Source organism: Passer domesticus, chromosome 1 (genome assembly GCF_036417665.1).
Source record: "Passer domesticus isolate bPasDom1 chromosome 1, bPasDom1.hap1, whole genome shotgun sequence".
NCBI lineage: Eukaryota > Metazoa > Chordata > Aves > Passeriformes > Passeridae > Passer > Passer domesticus.
This window is the reverse complement of record NC_087474.1, coordinates 71,070,589-71,090,108: the sequence shown is the minus strand read 5'-3', so window position 1 is coordinate 71,090,108 and position 19,520 is coordinate 71,070,589. Positions and strand designations below refer to the sequence as shown.

The 19,520-nt window shown below is 42.0% G+C and overlaps 1 long non-coding RNA gene across 1 annotated transcript; it reads left to right on the top strand.

The window, feature by feature from the left end:
- The first annotated feature begins 826 nt into the window (after nucleotides 1-826).
- On the top strand, nucleotides 827-18,747 carry LOC135302499 (uncharacterized). The gene is made up of 3 exons (XR_010364096.1): nucleotides 827-843; nucleotides 5,092-5,310; nucleotides 18,417-18,747. It is a non-coding gene; the product is annotated as an uncharacterized LOC135302499 (long non-coding RNA).
- The last annotated feature ends 773 nt before the right edge of the window (nucleotides 18,748-19,520 follow it).

The window sequence follows — 19,520 nt, the reverse complement described above, 5'->3', positions numbered from 1 at the left end:
ATCCTCACTCCCCACAGGGTTATCCTCCTTCTTACTAATGTTTGACATTTTACATTTTAATTAAAATCACCCTCCAAGCAGCAAACCACTAAGAGAGTGACAGATATTCCTACTGCAACAAGATATAAGAAAAAAAGGCAATTTGCTAACTGTATCTCCAATAGTGCCTCTCACTTATTTGCTATGTGAGCACCTGATATGGGGGTGTGTGTGTGTGTGTGTGTGTGTGTGTGTGTGTGTGTGTGTGTGTTAGACAAGGCAATGCCTATCTTCAGATTCAGGGTGTTTCCACTGCCCAAAGATGCTCTATTTTAATGTCTGCATTCCAGTAGGAGCAACTGGGACTTGGGAGTAGCAGTGCTTGCTTGATGCTATACAAGCATGTATATCTTTCCCTCCTCTTGGGCTACAAGTTTGTTTAGACTAAGAGAAGGGAGAAAGGGCAAAGAAGAGAGAAGGAATTCTAAGCTTTGATAGCAATTGTGATAAAAATGATGCAGATTCCCTTATCTGGCTGATGGCTGCCCCAGACATTGCTGAGGAGCTGATTTTGTGGAACTTCCCTGCAGTGAGGAGCAGAATGAGGATTACTGGTGGATAAACATGGTGGACAGGTGTAGAGAGGGTGTTTGTGTAAAGACCTGCATTAATCAGCACATTAAAACATCACAAGAAGCTGTAGAGCAAGCAGCAAAGCTGGTGTCAGTGGCATGGAGGAGATGAAGCAGGAGGCTGGGGTGCTGCGATAGTTGTGAGGTGCACAAAGCTGGAGATGAACATCACAATGTTCTTACAAGGAAGAGGAGGTGATGCCACCACAGAGGATCAATACCCCTTGCAGAGGTGAGTCTGTAGGCCTCAAGAGGGGAAATAACAAATGCTTTGATTATTTGAACAGAAAGAAAAAAGACCTGAAAATAGAGCAATGGAGTTTTTCTTGACTGCTCTGTACATAAGACAGAGAAAGGATAATCTATGGCAGTTCCCCTCCAGTGTCCAGAGCTTGATGACAAGATGATGGTAGAGCTGAAGAGACAAGAAGGGATGCAGGCAGAGGGACAGAGCAGGTCTGTAAATACATTGAGGAATTGTTGCCTGACTATATGGAGGGACAGAGGAGGGAAAGACATGGATCCACTGCCTTAGGAATAATCATGAAACCCTGAACAAACCCATCTGCTTATGAATCTCATCTACCTTTGACAGAGAGCTCTGGTGAGATGTGTCCAGGTGTTCATGACAAACCAGTTTTTTTTAAATAGCAGTGGCTATACATGTATAATGTAAAAATTCCATCTTTACTCATGCAGTCTAAGTTGTGAGAGGGCAGTGACACAGCCTACACCTCACTTGTTTCTAAGCCCATGCAGCATCTTCCTGATTCTCACTGTTGTCTCTTCCTCCATCTCAAACCCAACAACAAAATATATTTTGCTCATATGTACCAAGGCTGGTGGTATTTAAAATTTGTTTTCAAATGTCTTAAGACAGCATGCAAGAAGATCTTGCAAAATCCTGCAGGTAACAGGCTTGCCTGGGCCTTTCTGAATTACGATATGAAACCCAAAGGAATAGCAGAGAAATGACAACTCCCTTTCATGTAATATTCTGGCTGCCCTTAGGAGATGAACAGTGGAATATGTGACTTCTGAAGAGAAATATTCTGAATTAAGAAGAAGGTGGCTTAGATATATAGGTACAAATAGGTGGGGAAAGAGAGAAATCTATAAGGCAGACGGCAGGGTTTTGCATTCACAGCTCATTTCTCCTCCCTTTAGGAACAGAAAAGTCAGAGGAACATGGTAGTTCCTCTTGAACAGCTTAAATGATCTGCATTTAAGCATTGCCAAAAACAATCAAATGGGATGAGCTGGTCTCCTTTAACTCCAGGGGGACATTTGGTCTTTATTTGCTGGAATAGCTGCTAGATAAAAAAACCTCCGTGCCATGTCCACTTGGAAATAACAGCTTGGTGAATAGGAGTTGCTCTAAAAAATAGTGTTTGTGTCTCCTCATGACTTGGTCCTTAAGAGGCAATTAACAAAAAATGGTAGAGGTGCCCCCTTGCATCCTGACATCTCAATTTTTTGTGGAGGAGGGTCTTGTGTCAGCCCTGGTAGAACCACCTTGACTTCCTGAGTGTCATTGCTGACTGTCTTTGTGTGGTTATGATGGAGAGGATCCTGGCTGTTTTCAGAAGCAAATTTTTTTGAAAACTGCAAGGGTGTGTGGATGCGTTGTCAGACTTTCTGAGTGCATACATGCATGTGAAGATAGGAAGCAGACACCATGGCTCAGGAAAATGGCTGCAATGCTGTATAAATTCTTACCCTCTGTCAGCCATTCCTCAGATATGTTGAGTCATAGGTTAGTCTGCAGAGGCATGTGGAAGAAAAGAAACCCAAACTAGCTGAATGATCTGAATTTAAAGTGAACTGATTAAATTCCATTAAATCCCTGTGTAGATGTCCTTGTTCAGAATTAAGGTAAAGTAAGATAAGTCTCAGAAAGGCCAAGTTAATTCTGAAGGAGAATACGTACACAGAGATTTAATGCATTTTCAACTAATCCATTTTAGCACTTAATTCAGATTAACTGTACTCAGTTTTCCTCTCTGGCAAAGCCCTTCAAGGGAACAAGATGTGGATAAACACCAATCTGAGCAATGTAATGTTTTTAAACATCCTATGCTGTTGATTACAAAGCAGATAATTGGTGCCACAGCACTCTTTTATTGAATGGCTGCATGCAGACCTCCCTGTGTTGGTGCTGTTGGAAGGGACAGTGGTCTTGGGAAGGACTTGCTAAGAGTATCCTTGCTTCCAGGAAAGTGCTTTGAGAAATGCTGAAGCACGCTGGCAAGGCCTTGCTGCTGCAAGGAATTTTGATCAAAATTGAGGTGTTTGTGTTAGCAAAGTGAATACTCCTCACAACGAGTGTGGAGTTGGCTGATATCTGTCTGCCCACTGTTTGTGTGCCAGAGATGCAGGATGCAGTGTGAATCTTAATGGTCTCCTGCATACCTGGAGTGATATATTCTTGGGCCAAATCCTGTCTTCACTCTTTTGTGTAAACAAAGCATTATTTAGCTCTGTGTGGTCTCTAGTTTAAAAAGTCAAATAGTAAAGTTTAAGCTTTACTGTCGATTTAAAAAAATATACTGCAATCAATAACTTAACATGAAACAGGAGATTATGAATAAATAATAAGGTGTATAGGTGTGCAGGGAAAATACAGCAGTCCATAAATATACTTTAAAATTCAGTTGTACAGTAAAAATAAAGGGCATAAAAATGTAGATGACTAAAGCAATATGTGTGCAGAGGAATAATAATATCCCATGAATTAAAATACGCAAATATTGGGGACTAAATTGCTTTTACTACTCTATACATTTTTTTAAAGTACCTGGAGGCCTTCAGGTAAGAGTGCTAAAATAAAAATATTATTACTATGGATTTTGGGGGGCAGATGAGTTGGAACTCAAGGATGTCTCCTGTGCCTTAGCTCTATTGCATGTAGTTAAATACATTGGGCCAAATTTATCCCTAGCCTGCTATATTTACTGTTGAAAGCACTTTGGAAAAGTGCATTTTAAAACTATATGTAAAAAAGCACTGAATTTTGAGCAGGCATTTGAGGGCAGGCAAAAATCAAAGATATTCTCTCAGGTCAGTTTAGTTTTGGGTGTGGGAAGCAGTTGCTCAGTCAGATTGATCCAGTGAATCTGAAACAACAGCGCATGAAAAGATGTGGTGGCAAAATAATGGCTCCATGTGGGATACATGCTAATGCTAATCACTGGCTGGGCTATTTCTCGGTTTTTACTCATGGATTTTATCCTAATTTTTTCACTGATTATTATTCTGCCTCGGTGACCGCCAAGGTAACTTTGTGCTCTGTTTCACAGGGAAATTTGAGGCCAACTTTTTCTGCTGTACTGAGTTCATATAAGAAAAATTTTCATAGACTTGCTTAGGTTGAAAAAGATTTCTAAGACCATAGAATCCAATCATTAATCTAACACTGCCAAGTCCCTCACTAAACCATGTCCCTCAAGGCCACAAATACATGGCGTTTAAAGACTTCAAGGGATGGTGACTCAATTCTTTATCTGGGCAGCCTGTCCCAGTGCTTGACAGCTCTTTCTGAGAACTTTTTGCCCCTAAGATTCTATCTAAGCCTCTCCTGGAACAACTTGAGGCCATCTCCTCTTTTCCTATTGCTGGCACTTGGGAGATGAGACCACCCTCCACCTGGCTACAACCCACAGAAAGAAGCTGGCATGCTGGGGCTCAGCATGGCCTTTGCTCAGCACTTGTGTAGGCAGCTGGTGCAAGCATGCAAGCTGCTGCAGGTAACAGGCTTGTAAACCTTCACACAGGAGTGGAAGAGGATGTGGCACAGGGGTGAGCCATGGCATCCAAATCAGCTCTGCTGAGTACTCGGAGAGAGAAATGGTCAGGGACAGAGTTGGAAAGCAGGAGTCGTCATTATGGTCACCAGGGTGGCCGTAATGAAGCTATCACAGGAAAACTCTGGCAAGAGGCCGAGCTTGTCCAGGGCAGGGAGCAGAGCTGGAAGAGGTCATGCTTCTAGCCTTTTTGCTCCCTGGAGGAGCAGGGAACCACACATGGCCACTTTGAGGCTTTGTCCTATTTTTGTTGCCTTCATTAAAATGCTGTGCTCTGCATCAATGGAGAAGGGAGGGTTCAGTCTTGTCTGCCCCTGGTTTGTATCTGTGCTACATCAAGATTTGTCTATGTGTGAAATCTGTGTAGTGAGCTAATGGAGTGCATATATGAAGGGGTATCTGTCTTTTCAAGATGCTCTCAGATGCGTTGACATGTAATACTTTTATTTCTTTTTCTGGTAGTTGAAGATATCCCACTAGTTGCCATACAAGCAGCTTGTACCTCATATGGCTTGGGTTTGTTATCCTGCACTTTCCTGTGAGAGGAGGTTTGTTATCCTGCACTTTCCTGTGGGGAGAGGCTTTTGACCTCAGCACAGAGGTGCGTTTTTATCGGCAAAATGGCTACAATGGGCAAACAGTGCGAGGAGAAACTCAATTTTCTGTTTCCTTTAAAGCATAGGGATCACCCAGGCTAAAAGGATTGAGGTGTTTCCAGAAGCATGCAGACATTTCTGTGATGGCTGCTGTGCCTTCTGGGAGATTTGAGTCCAGTGGATGATGCCCTGCTGCGTTGCTTCAGCCCAAGATGCCTGCCAGAAGTCAGCCCACTCGTGGCAAGATCAAAGAAGAGCTGCCACTGATTCTTAAGTCTGCATGGCTACAGACTAGAGCAGGTGTGCAAATCATTCCTAGGGATCATGTTTTATTTTGGTTACAAGAGTGAAAATAAGGTTATTCTCTCAGAAAGACAATTTAAGCCCCTCTCATTCTTTAAGCAAAGCCCTTTCTTATCATATCCTTTTCTTGATCACTGTTTCTTGAGCAGAGGAGGTGAGTATGAGGGAGCAGTATTTTGTCTGTATTTTGACTATGTAGCAATGCAATGTTGTTAAAACTGTGGATCAGGCAATTGGATGAACAGAAGAAAGCATTACCCAAATTTTCCATGTGAAACTCAGTGACTCAAAAAGAGCAACCTTCTGTCAGCTCAGGGCCTTTGCATGTCCTATCTCCAGTGATGCAAGCAATGTCATTACTTTCTCCCAGGTGAAAGTGGTCCTAAAAGTGAGGAACAGCAGACAGAGCAAACTGTCCTTGTTTGTTCCTAGTTTGAATCCTGGCCTCATCCGCACACTGTTGTTATAAAAAACAGGTTCAAATGCAACACAGCTGCCCATGCCCAGGGCTCTCGGATGCCTCTGCTTTGCTGCTCCCAGTGATGGAGGAGCCAGGACTGGCACCCTTCAGCAGGGTAGCCAACAAGGGCAGCTCAGGCCCTCTGTGCTGTGACAGAATTCTCAAAATAAGCCCTACAAATGGCTTTTGGAGAACCCACTACCTTTACAGAGGGACTCTTAGCCTGTGCAAGCTCTTTCCAGCTGTCCATCCTCATGGTCATCCTCCAGTGGCACAGACGTCATGAGCTCTCATCTTAGTCTGATAGTTCTAACCTTTGGTTGTTCCTGTCTTTCTGCCCCCGTTTCTGTTCCACAAAAAGGTAAGTAATGTTTTGCCCATTCCATGGGTGGGTTGTGAAGGTGTAAAGCACTTTGGAGGAGATAAGTCCTGCAGGCATCCTATTTTGCAGAGCCTTATGCCTCACTCTGGGTTTGAAGCACTGAGATCTGCCATCCACTTTTCCAAGTCAGGAGCCCAAAACATCTGCATGGAGTGGGACTGACACACCTTGGGCATAGCACTGTGGAGATAAATGTGACAAAGGGAGAAGAAAAAGTAATACCACCTTCCTTTTCCCCATCTCCTTTTTCCAGATGCTAGGTTTTGCTCCCTTCCCTGTTGCAGAGGTAATGGAGGGCAGCAGCGGCATGCCCAGGCTGCCTCTGGGGTCATGGCAGCTGCTGTGGCAAAGGGGAGCGTGATGGGCTGGCTGGATCAGGGAGTGTGCTTGCAGGAGGCAGGAAAGTTTACATTTGTGAGAGCAAAGTGAAGAAGCGTGGGATTGAAGAACACTGGGTGCTGCCATACAAGCACCATAGCCCCAAGTCTAATGGGTAATAGAGTCATTAATTCTGCTGATTAACTTGGCCTTGGGGTTCATGGAAATGACATCCACCTCCTTTCTTTTTTTTTTTTCTTTTTTCTATTTTTTTTTAAGCTCAAACTGTGGAACGAGGGAGCATAAAAAAACAAGCTAATTAGAGAGAAATCAGGAGAAAAGAAGCAGGGAGAAAAGAGAAGACAGTCTGAGCATTAATGAGACTGATTTGGGAAGAGGATGTGACAAGCTCTTCAAAAGCATTATTGTCAAATGTGTCACTGTTTCATAGACGGCTACTGCTACCTTTGAGCTTCACGCTGATAGTTAATGATTTGAAACTATAAAAAGATTGAAAAGGTAAAAGAGAAAATGGCAGACTTGACTGGATTTTAATGAGAGTCCCCCCCTTCCCACTTTTCTCTTTTTCCATATGAAGCAGCCTTGGAAAGTAAGAAAAAAGTTCAGTTTCCCCCTGCCTGCTTGCTCTCTCAAGGCAAAAACTGTTTACAAAGGAGAAGGGAGAGTGCAGAGGTCCATCTGTCTTGCTCTGACCACCATCCATCTTCCCTTCCTCAAATCCTCAGTTCTCCCATTCACTGTCAAGCAGCGGTGGGGTTGTGGTTGTACAGGCAGAGGACTGACAAAAATAAGCTGAGATTGATGGAAGAGACAGCTATAGCTCTTGTTTGTTTTTTTGTGACGTGCTGAGCAGAAGCAGTCTTCACACTGTGAAATGTAACAAAGAAATCTAAAGTGATTACACAGGTTCATTTGTCAGTATCACTGCTCCAGCTATTGCTGTGTGCAACAATGAGATGACAAGGCATTTATTGCTGATGGTTGGTTATTAGCCGCATTATAGGAAACATTAGCACAGTCTAGGATACATAGACCAGGGAGACAATAGCTTTCTGGGCTCCAAACTCAGCAGGGTAGCCTTGTCATTAAATTTGGTGGCACCAATTTAATTTTTTTTTAAACAATAAATTGAAAGGAAACTTTGAAAACTAAGTCTGTAACCCTGCATTTACCTTAAGACTGATCAGTGTGCTTTCTTTGGATGCTACATTTTGTATCATAAAAGCTGTGCAGCCCAGCAGGCCAGCAAATCTAAAAGATGCAGTGGAAAAGCCTTACGATATGTGGTCTCTTGGCTGATCCAGTCACTACATTCCAGCCCTGACCTCCAGAGTGCCCCTCTGCCACTGGGGTGGACCAGGTTCTTCTCAATCAAGTCACAAACAAACCTACAAGGAGAAAAAGCTTCTGTAAACTTTTGTTACGACCTTTGTCTTGCTCTTATCTTTCTAAGAACTGCTCATTTTTTGCTTGTCTTACATGGGTCCTTTAGGGTCAGATCTTGGTGTCTCCCCCATCCTTGCAAATGGCCCTGTAGAAGTCACCGTAAGTCATAGAATTTTGGGATGTCCTGGGCTGGAAAAGGCCTTAAAGATCATCCAGTTCCAATGGCCCCTGCAGGGGCAGGGACAGCTTCCAATAGACCAGAATGCTCAGAGCTCCATCCTAGATTTAAACAGCTGGCTTAAATACTTTTGGGGATGGGGCATCCACAACTTCTCTGGGCAACCTTTTCTAGTGCCTCACAACCCTGACAAAAGGTGTTTTTCCTAATATCTCATCTAAACCTACTTGCAGTTTGAATCCATTCTCCCTTGTCCTGTCACTACTTCCCTTGTAAAATGTCCCTCTCCATCTTTCATGTAGGCTCTCTAGGTACTGGAAAGCCACAATCAGTTCATCTTGAAGCCATCTCTTCTCCAGGCTGAAAAATCTGAATTTTCTCAGATAGGAGAGGTGCTTCACCCCTCTGATTATTTTGGGGTCAGTCACCTGGACTCACTCCAGCAGGTCCATGTCCTTCCAGTGCTGGGGACCCCAGAGCTGGATACAGCACTGCAGGTGGGGTCTCACCAGAGAAAAAAAGTCTTTGATGGGGAGGGCTGAGTATAGAAAGTAAAAGTTTGGCATGCATGGGACGTGACTGGATGACTGCCATGTTTATTAAGCCATAAAAGGACATGACTGTTTTGTGGCAAAAGCTGTGTTTGCACAGTGGTGAGAATCCAGCCCGCAGTTCTGGGATGAAGTGCCTACTTTTTGTAGCATTTCAGTACTGAGTTCTGCATTAAAACTAAGAATTCTGGTGGTGACTTGTTCTTTTCAAAGAAGGTTTTTTATTATATAATTCATTTTCTTATTAACTCAGTCAGTGAGTAATATATTCCCTGTTCCATTTTTTCTGACACTCAGCTTCAGTTTATTTTATGCTACCATCAGATTTCTAGAATGCCCCAGATTTTGGCACTGACAGCACTTAAATAAACTGAAACAGTTGTCCTGGGAAAGTTGGAGGTTTTGACAGCTGCATGAGGGATCATGGGACTTCAGCCTGTAAAATACCAGTGTAAGGGGAATTACAATGTTTTAAAAACCACTATAACTTGATAACATTGTAAATAGCAACAGGAGCTGTATTTGAACAGATTCAGGCCAAACCCAAGTATCTTTGAATGTAAAAATTAAATTTTGCTGTGAATCAGATGTGGGGTTTTGTTTTTTTTTTATGTTATGAAGTTTATCATATTCTATGTCCTATATACTGCCTGCCTAGCAGTGAATTTAATCTAAACTGTTTGTTCTGGACTCATTGATCAGAGAAGCAACCTGAAAATATTCTGCCAGAGTCAAATCCTTAGGATTCATAAGTCAGGCTGTAAATGTTATGGCATGTTTGAGGTTAAAAAGTGGTAATTATTTTCTAAATTGCATTTAATGCATGTGAGAAAATTAGTACTGTCAGGTCTCTTACATATATTGAGCAAGGTGATTTTGCCCCCCACTAGAAATACTTTGGGCCACATATCTGTCTCTGCCCAGCAATAAATTTTTCTTTGATCTACCCAAACAATACTCTTTCCTGCAATTTTGACATAATTGTGCCATTCTCTCATTATTTCTGCTCATGAGTTAATTTTGCCTATACTTCCAACTTCCTGCTGAAATCCTGTGATTTCAGGGAAATCTGAAAATATAAGGAGTTGATGGCACCATAAATTGGTTTCAATTGAAGAATGTGTGCCTGCTGAACTGGGGTCCCTTGAAACAAATAGCCCTCACAAGATGGATAGATAGCAGCACCTGTGATCCAGCTTTCAAATGAGAAAATTTTGTAGAAACACCAGAGCAAATTATTTGACTCAACAATAAAAATATTAAACCTCAAAACCAACAATAATAATAATAATAGTAATAATAATATCATGTCACTCCAGACATGAGAGGGTTTGAAAGGCTAGCCATTAGGTCTAAATCTATGGTGGTAATTTTGGAATCAAATAAGAATAAAATATCTTTTGAGGCCATAAAGCTTGAAACTTGTCACAGAAGAGGCATCTACACTCTCAGAAAAGAAAGCAATCTCTATTTGAGAGCACACAGTCATTTCTGACGAGTGGGGTCTGATGAGTCAGCATTTCAGCTACTGAGTTAATGCAGCATTTGGCAGCTAAGCTAGAAAAAAAGAGTATAAAAAAGGCCTTTGGCATGAACTTTGCTTCTGAGATATATGCAGTGACTGTATCTCTGAGAAGTGGGAAGGTTTTTGAAGTTATAACAGAGGCTGTTTTAATTTGGGGCAGGCTCATTACAGAACATGGTTTAAAAACATAGATTTTGTTCCCTCTGGCTGTACGCTGTGCTTCACACTAAACTTGGCAAAGACAAAATACAATCCAAGAGAAGGTATCTGTATTGTAAAATAAAAAGCCTCAAAGACTGCCTGCTTTGTGGCTGGCTCAGATCAGATAAGGGCTGCATCTATCATACCCTCCTTGTGGTGTAAACCAGAGCTAGAGGTGTTAAGGGGTATGCTAAGATGATGTGTCCAAATTTAATTTAAATCCTACTGCAGTCAAAAAGGCCAAATCTTTCAAAACATTAGATGTTTAGCAGCAGTGGGTGCCAATGGAGTTTTGTTGCCTGAAAGGGAAGTGGTGGAAAATGACATAATGAAGCAGTTAGCAATGCTGCGCGTTGGTCCCACCTGTTGTCACCTATTGCTGCTTCACCCAGGCAGAGGCACACCTTGGTCTTTGTAAAGACTGAGCTATGCTTCTGCTCACTCTTCTCACAGTTTCCACGTGGAATGTTAAGGTTTGCTTTCAATATACAACTTATGGAGGGAGGGCAATGTCTGCTTTTCAGTTGAGACTGAAATGTGAGACTAAAGCTTAAACTTCAGATCCACAAGAATTTGTTCACGAGAGAGCAAGTAACTGATGACACACTTTTAGGGAATAGATTTAAAAAAAAAAAGTAAATTGTTCTTTTCCTTGGAGAATGCTAAATTTTCAGAGTAAAGTGACCAGCTATCCATTACAAATGATACACAGGTATTTCAGACAAAGGATTTTATTGTTACATTAATCATTATTTGTGTCATGACTGAGCCTCTGAAGGCCTAGTGAAACCAGATCACTGATGAACCAGGCCCAACAAATACTAAGAATTCATAGCTTAAATACATAAGAGGGTCACGAGAAAGAGCTGTCTTGTAAAAATCAGCACAATGAGCTGCTGTGGAGAGAGCACCCAGACTGAAAAGTGCAGCTGAGTCCTTTTGGCAGCCCCTGCCTGAGCAGTGTGATTGCTGCCCTGAGCTAAGCCTTGATGAAGCTGCAAGACCCAGGTTAACTTCTCTGCGCAGCACTGGGCTGGAAAACACGATTGAGTGGCTTGGAGGTGGCACAGCAGCCTTTAGCATGGTGCTGTGCATGTTTGTGTCCCCAAGGCACAGCCACACCTGCAGCCAGCTGGCCATGCAGGCGATCCCTCCTTCCCCGTGGCTGTGTTTGCCTTCCCGTGGGCATGTGCAAAAAACATCAGTGGAGGAAAATCAAAGTAATGAACAAACATTCAGAGTTGACCCTGAATGTTTGTGGTTGGTAGATTAAAACAAAGCTTATTGCAGCAGAGTTGCTCAGGATGACCCTTGGAATTTCACTTTTAAAGGTCAGATGGTAAAAAACGCTGCTTTGCTCCTTGTAGGAAGGAGAGTTTAGCTGTAAGGTCACTTTGTTTTCACACTCTCAGAAATGTTACCTCCACCCTTCACAGGGAATGTAAATCAAGCAAAAAACCACCCAGCAGGGTTATCAGGGTAACACTAAATCAACACCAGCTGCAGCTGCTAGGAGTGAATGTAAAATTTACAGTGAGGCATATGTCTGTTGCTACTGAGCGATTAGCAGTATTTTCAATTAAAACATGCAAAGACCAAGATGATTTTTATTTTAGTGCTCTGAATAAAAGCAAACTTAGAGGCCAAACTAATTCAGGTTTTTAATTCAGTGTTCATGGTGTCTCTAAATCAGGGCCATATTGTAAGCTGGAAGAGAACAGGGAGGAGGGCAAACTTTCCTTTCAGCAGTTTTAAAAAACTGCTGACTAAAATCTGCATCTATCATCTTGTTATTGAAAAGTATAAGTAAAAGGTGAGAGAAAATTGTGTCTGATATGGGATGTTTAGTTGACAGACAGCTCATTGTAACAGATGTGGCTCCTTTTAAATAGCGCCGTAAATGAGATCCCAGAAAGACAAGGACAAAGGCTAGGAGAGAGCACTTAGTCTAATTAGACAGAGAAATCCATTTCCGTTTTAACTGAATGCTTCTCTGAATGTGCAGAGATTTCCAAGTTATGAAGCACAAGCGAAGGATGGAGGCTACAGCTATCAGTTCATAATCTGCAAGGCATGGAATAATAATGGTCCTCATTTTTCAAGCACTGATCTTCAGTAGTTTGTTAAACCTGCACATCAACTCCTCACTAAAGCACCTGCAGATTAATGGCATGGGTAGAAAGCTTTTCATCTGGTGTGTATTCGGGGAGAAATTGTAAAGAAAGAAAAGAATGGCCTTAAATTTTTTTCAGTTAAAAAAAAAAAAGCAATAAACCACAAAGGAAAGGACTGGTAGTCCAGATTTTTACTTATTTCAAACTTACAGGAGAAATAAAAATTAAGACACAGGAAAAAAAAAGGCACAGAAATGGTACTATGGTTTCTATAGCAATCATCACTCCAGACTTGCCATGCCTCTCTGCATGTGCTTTATGCTTGCCACAAGATATTCAAGGCAGGACCCCTCTCACCGACTTCTGCTTTTTCACTGCCAGTTGTTCATATATTACTGCCCTTATAAATGTACATGAACCAAAGTTTTCCAGGATCCTCCTACAGGTAACTTTGGAGAGAGAGGCATCTCCAAAGTCTGTTTTATCTTGTCCAGGGCATGTATCTGAGTCTGGCACCTCTAGAGGGTTAACCTGTCAACCTATTGGCCTGTTCTGACTGGCGAGGATAAATGTTTCAGGTTAGCAGATGTGCTTCTAGACAGAGAGTTAGGGGTTGTGATTTTCTGAGAAGTGATTTTGCACTTGTCTCCAGAAAATGCTGAAAAATTTTCAACAGAGGACCTTTGACCTTCTACCTTGGTAGAACAGACCTTTCTCTGTTCTACCAAGAAAGAAAAGGGAGGAATCCAGAAAGAGAAGCTCAAGGAAATGGAGAACATGACTAATTTTTGTTGTCTGTATTTGAGCTGAGCAGGAAGCCAAAATGTAGTGCCTTGGACATTATGTATAATGGATAGCCAGGTATCCAGTGGAGTAGTTTTGATCAACATTTGTGTTTTTCTAAATAGGTGATTCTGCTTTCTTGTAACCTGAGAAATCAAATGAATGGAAAATGTTTCTCAGCTCTCACTTCTATATCTCTTCTGCCAGCAGTTCCCTGACCTCCTTGAGAGCCTTTATTTGCAGTCCTGTTACAGTGCTTATGTAAATCTTGGTTTTGCTGGTGGTTTTGGATGTGTTTTTCTGCACCCCACCAATAAGTAGCATGTGCTAACAGGGCAGTAGCAGTGAAGAGACAGCAATGTGGTTTTCAGAGAGCCATGGGAACCCAAAGTCTGTGGGTCAGCTTTAGTCTGGCTGCTGTCATATATTGAAGCCTGAGCTGCAGGGCATTTTCACTGCTCTTGCCCATGCTAACATCAGTGAAAGAGTAACTAAAAAGTCTGACAAGAGAGTGAAGTGAGGAGAAATAGAAAGTAATTGTTTTCTGCAAGGGGATAAAGCCTGAACCTCCTTTTCCAGAGTCAGCTCCTCTTTAAAAGGGTAGGAGTGGGAACAGGGAACCATGAGCCCTGCTTCTTCCTACGTCTCCATATATAGGAAGAACATCTAGGATAGAAACATCATTTTAGGAAGGATTTGGTACTTCTGAGCTGTGCTGCTTGCATGTAAAGGAACGTTTCATTAATTTAAAGGGAGAAGCAAAACCTCTTGCCAGAATGACAACAGCAGCTTTCTAGATGGTCTGAGGAGCAGTGCAGTGTCTTAGTAACATAGCAGCCAAACAAATACTGTTTGTTTTTTTTCAAGTGTAAGATCTGCCAGACTCTTGCCAGTGGTGTTTAACAGGCAAATTGCTTAACAATTGCAGGATGGGTTCTGCAACTGGGAGCTGTGCAGGTGCAGGCTCCTGGTTATAGGCCAGGCAGATTTTGCAATGCCACTGGCTAAAATAATTTTTAAAGGAAAGCATGATGAAACTGTGTTTCCGTGTGTGTACCCATAAGTTTATATACAGACACCTTTACGTGTGTGTGGGCATGTGTGAACACAGATATATGTGTGTTTGAACTGTACATTGGCAGTATTTGGAGCAGCGTAAAAATCTTGCCAGCATTGCTGGTGATGAATTAACCCCAAAGGACTGAGTTTAGTTTGATGATTCTGAAACAAAACAAAGTCATCCTCAGCCCTGAAGATTAGCAGCACATAAAATCATGAAATAGTGGATGTTGGAAACCCAGCAATGTTGTTTTGGGTTTTTAAGTGGCACGGGATAATGTGGGCTCAAAAACCTATTGCAAGCACAAGCTGGACATGGGTCAAGATTCCAATCTCAACTGGATTTCTCCATCAATGTGGGCAGGCAGTTGAGCACACAGGGCAGTATTTTCCAGACTTAGCAGCTCGTGGATTTAATTTGCTTAGAAAGCCACAGAATATGAAATGTACAGAGTTATTTTTTTATGATTTTGATCAGAGTGAGATATAAGTGAGATACTAAGAGAATTAGCTGTGGAATAGATTTTGGTGACAGATGTCCTGTGCTCTGCTGTTATGTAAAAAGCTACCTTACCTTCTCTGTCAGCTGCGATATCTGGCTATAATTAGAAGAAGTAATATCTGTCAAATAATTGGTTATGCACATTTTGATTAATTTCCTGAGACAATTCCACTCCTGTGCCACTTCTCAATCTCCCTGTGATTTTTAATTTTCTCATTTGGGGAGAGCTTTCAGTTAATTAGACTCCAAACTCTTGCAAACAGCTCTGTAAACATATGCGGTAAGATTTATTTCTTCATATTTGTGACATCCTGGTATAAGTGTTGTATGAGTATATATGATATTAATATATATATAATATATAAGCAATGCATGGTAATCCTAAAAAGTTATATAGCACTTTGCTACTGAAAATGGAAAACTATGTTAGAGAACTTTTCTTGAAATTTTAGTTATTCTGTGAAGAAGGACTATAACAGTCTTGGAGTGCTGTAAGCCGGCTTTGCTGGTTGGTCATGCTTCAACCAGTTAAGATTGTGAAAGATGTTTTTGGTGACATGAAATGTTTTGAAATGTAAGGCTTAAATATACATTTAATTTTCTTAGAAAAGGAGTTAACCTGAAGACTTCTTGGAATCTTGAATTTGGTATATCTGTGTGACAGTGATGATTAACCTCTTCAAAACGTAAAATCAAAACAAGCAAGAGGAGAACACACACTTTAAGGAAAGGTGTTGTCCCAGGCTGAAAGATAGGCGAAAGGTGTGGAGGAAACCAAGGAAACCAGTTCCCAGTCTTTCACAGGGCTACTGCTTTGATAGCATCTGTGCGTGCTGCATTGGCAGGCGAGCTGCCCGAGGGGCTGCAGTCATCTCCAGTGGATCCACAGGTGCTGCAGCCGAGGCTGGCTCTGGGTGCATGCCAGGCTCCTGTGCCTTGCCGGGCTGCGCTCGGGCAGGGAGCGGCTGCGGTGCCAGCCCCGCCAGCAACACGCACCGGCATGCTGGGATGGCGCTAGCCTAAGGAGCCTCCCGGCTCAGGGCAGGGTTTGGAATGAAGAGGTGATTTTCTGTGGCTTTGTATAGATAAGAATCCATTAAACATCCAGTACTTCTCTGGAATAAGAGTAACTGGAGAAAGAGCAGGGTTTTTTATCTTTTTTTCTCATCACTCCCTTTTGGGCACACAGCAGTAACTGCAACCTATGCCAAATGTGTTGTCATAACCAAGCAATAGTGCAGTACCTTCATGGAGCACATACTGCTGATTATCTCTCCTTATAAAATTTCTGAATGAGATCCATCTGCATTTTGGCAAAGATGCAGGTCAAACATCTTAAGCCTTATATTAAGGCTCATGATGAATTCTTGGGCCTTTTGAAACACCTTGGAGACTTACTGATTTGAAATGGGCTGAGATTTTTCCATAATATGGTGTAAAAAGACTTGACTTTGATCTCACCATTTGATATTAAGCTTCTTCTCAATCTAATCTCCACTTATTTTCTATGTGAGTTCATCCTCCTATATGGAGAAGGCAGAGTTTTTACTCTGAGCTGACCTGGGAATGGAGTCACTGTGACCAAATCTTGCTGGTTGTAGGGATTTCCCTGCTGACCTGTGGGTTATGCAGGAGATGGAGCCTGCAGAGGAACCCTGGGAGTGACTCAGAGGGCCTGGCAGGTAAGGCTAAGCCTCCTTTGTCCTTCCTGGGGTGATGTGCACCCCTGTGCACAGCAGGGAACTGCATCAGGATGCTCCCTTCCATGGACTGCCTCCTGGCTGCAGGGTGTGACAGGCAGTGCACTCAGTGGTGCACTTCCTAGCTCCATCTTGCTTTGAGGAGTGTAGATCTGTGGTGTCGCATTTTTTAACCACTTTTGAGTATTGAAGGCAGAGAACCAAGGGTGAAATACATTGCACCTTGCACTTCTGGACCCTTTGGCAAGGCCAGTCCATGTGAGCGTGAAGAAAGTGGACTGGACAATGCCTCCTGTTGTGCTGTGATAGATAGTGCCATGAAGTGGATGTGATGTGGTTATTAGGCTGTGATCCAATTCATACTGGGCGGTATTGATTGGTGTTGGTCCAGCGCTTGATATGTATTTTATCAATTGACCTTTGTGATTGTATTCCTGCTCGGCTTCTTTTACTTCGAATTCTCTTTGCCTCCAGTTTCTGTAACTCCTAATCTTCCTGTGTTTGATTTCTAATAGTATTCCTTTAGTCTTCTGTTACAGGAAAGCTTTTTTAGAAAGCTATACTTTCCTTCCTTTGCTTTCTTTCCCTTTGTTTGCTTTTTAAAATCTTTTTTTTTTTTCAAGAAATCCACCTGCTCTTCTTGATACATCAATTCCATTAAGAGATTCAGCTTCTAAAATATTTTGCCCTCAGCAGAAGAAAGAAGTATAAATGCAGGTGTTTTGCAATAAAGCTCAGGGGTGCAGAAACTGGTTTTATGGCAGATCTTGTCAAATAGGATTTACAGAACCCGATAACATAATACAGTTCGATAACATAATGCCTTCGTGAACAGTTCTCCTGGCCATCTGTGGAGCTGCACGGTTACACCAGCTGAAGATCTGGTAGCCTATTTCCAAGATGTTGTTTGTAAATATGCACTGAAAACCTGAAAGAATAATTGTAGCTAAGTGCATTTAGCTGGGTGCAATTCACTGCGGGTATTAATTTTGGACTTTCACTGAAAGCAAGGAAGACAATTTTGTCTGCTGGGTTGTTTCAGCACTGCCTGGTACTAAAACAAGGTAGGGAGCTAAAATATTTTCCTAGATGTATGCAGCTGCCTATATAGCAAAATCAGAGTTGAAACTAAAGAGTTTCTGCCTCACAGCAGTGCTCAAAACAAGGAATATGCTACCTGCATGTCACAGACCTTTAACACACAGAACTGCCTCAGGTTGTAAGAAATGCAACATGGGAAAAAAACAGCAAGTTTTTGCCAGTCAAAAAAGTGAAAAATAATACACTGTTAAGCCACAATGTGCAAAAATTTGCCTTTCAGCAAGGGGATGCAGAGCATCAGAAACAAGGTCACAGGATTTTCAAACTTTCTTTTAGTTGCAAGAGATATAAAATTTCCAGTAGTAAGTGTGAATCCCCAGAGATATCAATTAGATTAATTTAAAGATCTCAAATTTTTATTCCTGGCTGAAGTTCAGAGTTATCAATTAGAAAATACTTTCTAGGATCTTATTACAGTCTTTGTGTAGGAGTAAATTTGAAACTCACAGCCCAGAAGAGTGGTGGTTGATAGCAAAAGGGGGAAAGGAATGTCAAAATATGTATTATAGAACTGTGATAAAGTGCCATCATTTTAGAAATCTTGCCTTGTGAATAGTTCACAAGTGCCTGTTCTCCATCCACTTTCATCCAATGCTCTATTTAATGACCTGGATCATGGGAGGCTTAGCAAGCCTGAAGCTAAAACAAATCTGAGAATGACTGCAAACACAACAGGGAAAGAGTTAGAATTAAAAGCAATTCTGAAAAACTGAAGATTTTTTCCTAAATATAAGATGAAATTCCACAGTGCCTGGTGCAATGTACGGGACAACAAAAAATCATTCATTAAATAAGGGGTGAGAAACTGCTGGTTTCTTCCAGGAAGGATCTCAGAGCGACTTTGGATCACAAGCCAAGTAGATGTGAACGATGTCAGCCTGCTGTGAAGAGGAGAAAGTCCACCCTGTGATGAGTAAACAACAAAGACATGAAATTATGCTAAAGTGAAAGCTGTTTCATGTCCAGTGTCTGGCACTGTGCTTCATGAAAGTCATCGATCACTTGGAGAGGATGAAGGGAAGTTTTTAGGTCAAAAAACGTGACCTAAACACATAGCCTAGGAAGAAAAAAGGCAAAAATTTGGGTTACTTACTCTAAGGGAGAGCAGATTGATGGAGGACTGGGACATGATAACAGTTTTCAAGTGGAAAGAGACAGGAATGATCTACATCTCTAGCAAGCAAAGCAAGAAGCAGTGGTCATAAGCTGCAGAGAGAAGGACCTGGGAGAGAAAGGTCCCAGGCAGAGGATAGAGGTAGAGGATAGTGAGGAACTGGACAAGAAGAGGTGGGGAGCTGTCCTCCTAGGCGAGGTGTTTTTCAGAGCAGGGGAGACAAGCAATCACTAGGAATGGCATTGAGATACATCTTGTCCTACCCTGGGACATCTCAAGGTGTTTTCCAGCTCTGTCTCCTGTGATTCCACAATGTCTGCATTGGTGAAAGCTGTAGGAATGATGCCACATTTACAGAAAGCATGGGACAGAGGATAAACTGGTCATGCAACACTATGTCTGTGTTGATGCTCATGAGAGTTTTTCCTCTGACAGCCAGCAAATACAGCACCTCAACACTTACCTTAGAATTGTAGAACTGCACTTCGGTGTTATGCTTTGTGATGTTTGAAAAAAAACAAATGAAATTATGCCATCACAAAGATGACCTGCTGGTGATTCTCAGAGCTTTCTTGCACACACAGTAGTCTTGCATTCTTTTGAGGAGCCTTTGTTGTAGTGCTGCTTTTCCCCTCAGTCTCTCTGAGTAGGTAAAAATACTTGTTCTGCACATCATCCAGGTTACCTGTGATGGTTTTTTGATAGATGTTGTGGGGTCAATAGAAAGAAGTGCTTTAGGTAATGGGGTATGTACTGGGAAAGAAGCATTGCTAATAACACTCTACAGAAACAGTCAGCTTGGATGCATTTTG